The 6,000-nt window shown below is 38.7% G+C and overlaps 1 non-coding gene across 1 annotated transcript; it reads left to right on the forward strand.

The window, feature by feature from the left end:
• Positions 1-4,175: 4,175 nt before the first annotated feature.
• Positions 4,176-4,282, forward strand: LOC141662560 (small nucleolar RNA R71). The gene has a single exon (XR_012550669.1). It is a non-coding gene; the product is annotated as a small nucleolar RNA R71 (small nucleolar RNA).
• Positions 4,283-6,000: the final 1,718 nt, after the last annotated feature.

Below are 6,000 nucleotides of genomic sequence, written 5' to 3' on the forward strand. Positions count from 1 at the left end.
GGACACACAACTTTCTCTAAAATATGCTTGATCTCTATGTTAGAGACCTCATCTTGACCATTGGTCTGAGGATGATAAGTCATAGCAATGCGATGATTCATATTATACCTTTGCATCATAGCAGTGAACTTGCGATTGAAAAAATGCGACCCCTCATAACTGATTATGACTCTTGGAGTTCCAAATCTTGTGAATATCTGCTTGTGAAGAAAATTAAGCACTACCTTTGCATCGTTCGTTGGAAACGCCTTGACTTCAACCCATTTTGAGACATAATCAACCACCAACAAGATATACTGATTGTTACAAGATGAGACAAATGGCCCCATGAAGTCAATTTCCCATACATCAAAGACTTCAACCTCGAAAAGGACATTAAGAGGCATCTCATCCCTCTTGGACATATTACCCACACGTTGACATCAATCACATTTCAAAACGAACTGATGAGCATCTTTAAATAATGTTGGCCAAAAGAAACCTGCTTGAAGAATACGAGATGCTGTCTTTTCTCCATCATAATGTCCTCCATAAGTTGTTGACTGGCAATCTCGCAAGATCCCCCCTTTCGCTATTAGTAATACATCTCCTAATGATTTGGTCAGCTTCTTGTCAAAAATGAAACGGCTCATCCCACATATACCACTTTACTTCATGCAGAAACTTCTTCTTTTAAGCGAAAGTCAAATATGGAGGCATAACGTTACTCATAAGGTAGTTCACAATGTCGGCGAACCACGATTCTTCTGCTTGCACTCCAAATAATTGCTCCTCGGGAAAAGATTCGTTAATCAAAGATTTATCTTATGAAGTTGCAATTGGATCCTCTAAATGTAAGAGATGATCGGTGACTTGATTTTCAGTCCCTATTTTGTCCTTCATCTCTAACTTGAACTCCTGAAGTAAAAGAACCCATCGAATCAATCTTGGCTTTGAGTCCTTCTTCGAGACGAGATAGCGAATGACAGTGTGATTAGTGAAGACTGTCACCTTCGTCCCTAGTAAATAAGATCGAAACTTCTCAAAACCATAGACAATAGCCAAAAGTTATTTCTCGGTAGTGGTGTAGTTCAATTGACCACCATTAAGAGTCTTACTAGCATAGTAGACTACATGAAATATGTTGTTCTTTCTTTGCCCAGGAACTGCTTCAACGCATAGTCACTTGCATCGCACATCATTTTAAACGGTTTAGACAAATCAGGTTTAGTTATGACATGTTCCGTAATCAAACTCTTCTTTAATGTCTGAAAAGCAGTTAGGCACTCATCATTAAACTTGAAAGGAACATCTTTCTCTAGAAAATTGCACAACGGCTTCGAAAAATTAGAGAAGTTCTTGATGAAACGCCTATAGAAACCCACATGCCCAAGAAAATTGTGAATTCCCTTCACAGAAATTGGTGGAGGAAAGTTTTCGATAACCCCCACCTTGGCTTTGTCCACCTCAAGACCCTTACTAGAAACCTTGTGACCTAGAATGATGCCTTGCCGCACCATAAAATGACATTTCTCCCAACTGAGAACCAAATTGGTCTCAATGCACCTTTTCAGCACTAACCCAAGATTGTGCAAGAATTCATCATAAGAAGTTCCAAAGACCGAGAAATCGTCCATGAAAAATTTTACATTATTTCCAATCATATCAGAGAAGATAGTCATCATGCATCTCTGAAAAGTGGTTGGTGCTCCACATAGCCCAAAAGAAACTCTTCGGAATGCAAAGATACCAAAAGGACATGTGAATGTAGTCTTCTCTTGATCTTCTGGAGCGATACAAATTTGATTATATCCTGAATAGCCATCCAGAAGATAGTAGTAATCATGTCATGCCAATCTATCAAGCATCTGATCAATGAAAGGAAGAGGGAAGTGATCTTTCCTTGTAGCTTTGTTCATCTTTCTATAATCCATGCAAACTCTCCACCCCGTGACTGTTCGTGTAGGAATAAGCTCATTCTTTTCATTTGCTACCACGGCGATGCCACCTTTCTTTGGCACACACTGAACTAGGCTCACCCATGAACTGTCAGAAATAGGATAAATAATCCCTGCATCTAGCCACTTGAGGATTTCCTTCTTCACAACCTCTTTCATGATCGGACTTAGCCTTCTCTGTTGCTCAACAGTAGGCTTGCTTCCTTCCTCTAGCAGAATTTTATGCATGCAATACGAGGGCCTGATTCCCTTGATATCTGCTATAGTCCAACCAATTGCCTATTTGAATTCTCTAAGAATTCTCAAAAGTTTTTCCTCAATGCTACCTAAAAGGTCAGATGCAATAATAATAGACAAAGTAGATGCATCACCTAAAAACGCATACCTCAAATATTCAGGTAAATGCTTAAGCTCAAGAGTAGGAGCTTCCTCAATAGATGGCTTTAGGTGCTTTGGAGAACTTTTCAGCTCCTCCAACCCAAGAGATTCAAAAGGTATATCTATCTTTCGCTTCCAGGGAGAAGCATTCAATATTGCAAGTGTTCATCACCTTCGTCATCTTTACTATCGGAATTCCCAAACAAGGCCTTTTCTAAGGCATCAGACCTTAGCAATCGATCAAGTTCTCCACTTAAAACACTCCTCATTTTCCGTAGGGAATTTTATGGCATTGAACACGTTAAAAGTTACATCTTGTTCCAGCACTCACATGGTGAGGTCACCTTTCTGCACATCTATCAAGGTTCGGCCAGTAGCCAAGAAAGGTCTTCCCATGATGATGGGAATCTTCTTATCCTCCTCGAAATAAAGAATTACAAAATCAGTAGAGAAGATGAGTTTATCCACCTTTACCAAGACATCCTCCACAATACCTCGCGGATATGTAATAGAACGGTCGACCAACTGCAAAGTCATATAAGTAGGCTATAAGTAGGCTTTGGATTAGGTAAGTCCAACTCCTTGAAGATTGAAAAAGGCATCAGATTGATACTAGCTCCCAAGTCACATAAACATTTGTCAAATGACACTTTTCCAATGGTGCAAGGAATAGTGAAGCTTCCAGGATCTTTAAGGTTCAGAGGCAATTTTTGTTGTAGAACAGCACTGCATTCCTCCGTGAGAGCAACGGTCTCTAAGTGATCAAGATTTACCTTCCTAGAGAGAATACCTTTCATGAACTTCGCGTAACTAGGCAATTGTTCAAGAGCTTCAGTGAAAAGTATGTTGATGTGAAGTTTCTTGAATACCTCCAAAAACTTCTCAAACTGCTTATCCAGCTTTTTCTTCTGCAGCCTCTTAGGAAAAGGAGGTGGAGGATAGATCTGTTTCTCCCTTGTATTAACCTCAGGAGGAGTGTGCTCAACAGTAGTCTTCCTTGGTTCCACTTCTTCTTCCTTCTGCACTCCTTCTTCAGCCTCAACTTCAAATTCTGAAGTCTTAGCCTTTTCAAGATTTGCAACCTTTCCAGACCTTAATGTAATTGCCTTAACATGCTCCTTAACTTCCTTCTTGCCTGGCACTTCAGTATCGCTCAGAAGCATGCCAGGTTGATGATTCAGTAATGCATTAGAAATCTGCCCAATCTAATTCTCTAAGGTCTTGATAAAAATAGCATGGCTCTTGCACATGAGCCTCAACTCGTCCAATTCAGATTCTCTAAGGTCTTGATAAAAACAGCATGGCTCTGAAGTTGAAGTTGTTGCCTAGGGGCATATTGCGGTTGTTGAAAACCAGGAGGGTTATATTGTTTTGTTTTCTATGGTTGATAAGTTTGTTGCACCGCATTCTGATTGTTACGCCAGCTGAAGTTAGGAGATTACGATTATTGGGATGATAAGTGGCTGGAGCTTGTTGCTGTGATCTCTGAAAGTTGCTCACAATTGAGCTGATTCGCTAGAAATAGCACATTACTCAGTTTCATGTTCCCCCGTACAAAGTTCACAAACACTAGTGATTTGATTAACTCCATAATTAGCCAAAGAGTCCACTTTCATCATCAAAGCTTGAAGTTGAGCAGCTATAGCAGTAGCTGTATCCACTTCCAGAATTCCTGCTACCTTGCCTTGCAATATTCTTTGCGTAGGATTCTGGTATTCATTAGCTGTCATTAGCTCAATCAACTCATAAGCTTCATTATATCTTTTGGGCCACAAGGCTCCACCAGACACTGCATCGAGCATAGGTCTGGACTGTGCGCCTAAACCATTATAGAAACAGTTTATAATCATCCAATCAGGCATGCCATGGTGTGGGAACTTCCTTAGCATCTCCTTGTAGCGATCCCAAGCCTCACACAGAGATTCTCCAGTTTGCTGCGAAAACTGAGTAAGAGCATTCCTGATTGTAGCAGTCTTCGCCATGGGAAAGAATTTAGTGAGAAACTTTTGAGCAAGATCCTCTCATTTGGTGATAGACCCTGGTGGTAGAGAATGTAACCGGCACTTTGCTTTATCCCTCAGAGAGAACGGGAAGAGTCGCAGCTTGATAGCATCTTCAGTCACCCCATTGAACTTGAAAGTGTCGCAGATCTCGATATACTTTGCTCATTGCCTACAGGTCCTTCAGTGTCTGTAGCAGCTCTTCGGCGAACATGAGGACCTTTCTCAATATAATCAACATATCTTTCATCTTGAGAGAGAAGATGCATATGCATTTTCACCTTCCAATGGTGATAGTTGTCTTTATCCAAGAAAGGGATCTTCACTCTGCATCCTTCCTGCTCATGTTGTTAATTATTTTGATCTTTAAACTCTTAGTGTGTCAAGAGCTTGCTCTGATACCAATTGTTATTCCAAAAAATCTAACAATAGAATTACAAAAGGGGGTTGAATATAATTCTAGGTTTCTTTTAAAAATATAAGAAAATACTTTATCAAAATATATCAGTGTTTGAATATGCAAGTGTGCGGAATGAAAAATAAATGTATTTAAAACACACAGTTACTAAACACAAAGATTTAAAACTTTCTGGTGGATTGACCTTTCCACCAAAGATATATATTGATTGAGAACTCTGTGATGCAAGAATCCACACAACTGCTTACAAGTGAATTTACAAAGAGAGAACTAAGAAATTCTTAACAGATTATGCCTTATCTATTTCTCAGTTATTTCGATCGATATTTTTCTACTTGCTACTCTCGGTATACATATCACCAAGTTACATGTGAAAAAGACAAACTAATAAAACAAAACTGTATAAGTCTAATCACATGTTTTTCATTTCTCCATCCAGCATCTTTGTTACATATTGAATTCTCAATGATCAGAAGAAGCTCAGGATCTGGCTGTTCGGGTGTCATCAGAATCTGATTTTTCGTCAGGATTTGATACAACATCAGCATTTGTATGTCATCAGTATTTGAAGTCAGTCTACTTAAATGATTTGTTCTATTCCTTGTAATGTGGAGCAGATATCTTTTACGTCAGAGGTATAGGACTTTATCTATTCAGTTGAAGATATATATTAGTTTCAGGTCGCTTTTGATAATGCATATCTTAGATTGATTTTTTGTAGTTATATAGTATATAAACAGAGTTTATGTCATCACTTAGTGTATCGATCTCGAGTATCATTCGACCTAGCAGCTCTCAAGAACATCAGTATTTCTTGAGAGAATTTTGTAACAGTTTTTATCAGAAATATAAAAAGCTGTTATATTTTATTACTTGTTCAAAACATTTATACAATTGTATCCAACACCCCTTAAATAATTATATCTTCACTGGGCAACAATTGGTATCAGAGCCCACTGATAAATTTACAATCAGAAATGATCTAAACATATCTCTGAACAAGTATAAAAGCATTAAAATTCTCATTCTGAAAAAGATTGAATATCCAATATGGAAGGTGAAGATGCTCATGCACCTGGAAGCTACTGATCCAGATTATCTCAATATAATCAATGATGGACCATTCATGCCAACAAAACTGGTTCCCTGCAACTCCTACTGTTGCTGAACATTATCAGCTGAAGGAGAAGACTGAGTGGACACCAGAAGAGAAAGTAGTTGTGCTGAAAGATGCAAAGGTAAGAAACATTTTGCATAACAGTCTTGA

The sequence above is a fragment of the Apium graveolens genome, chromosome 5 (assembly GCF_009905375.1).
Source record: "Apium graveolens cultivar Ventura chromosome 5, ASM990537v1, whole genome shotgun sequence".
NCBI lineage: Eukaryota > Viridiplantae > Streptophyta > Magnoliopsida > Apiales > Apiaceae > Apium > Apium graveolens.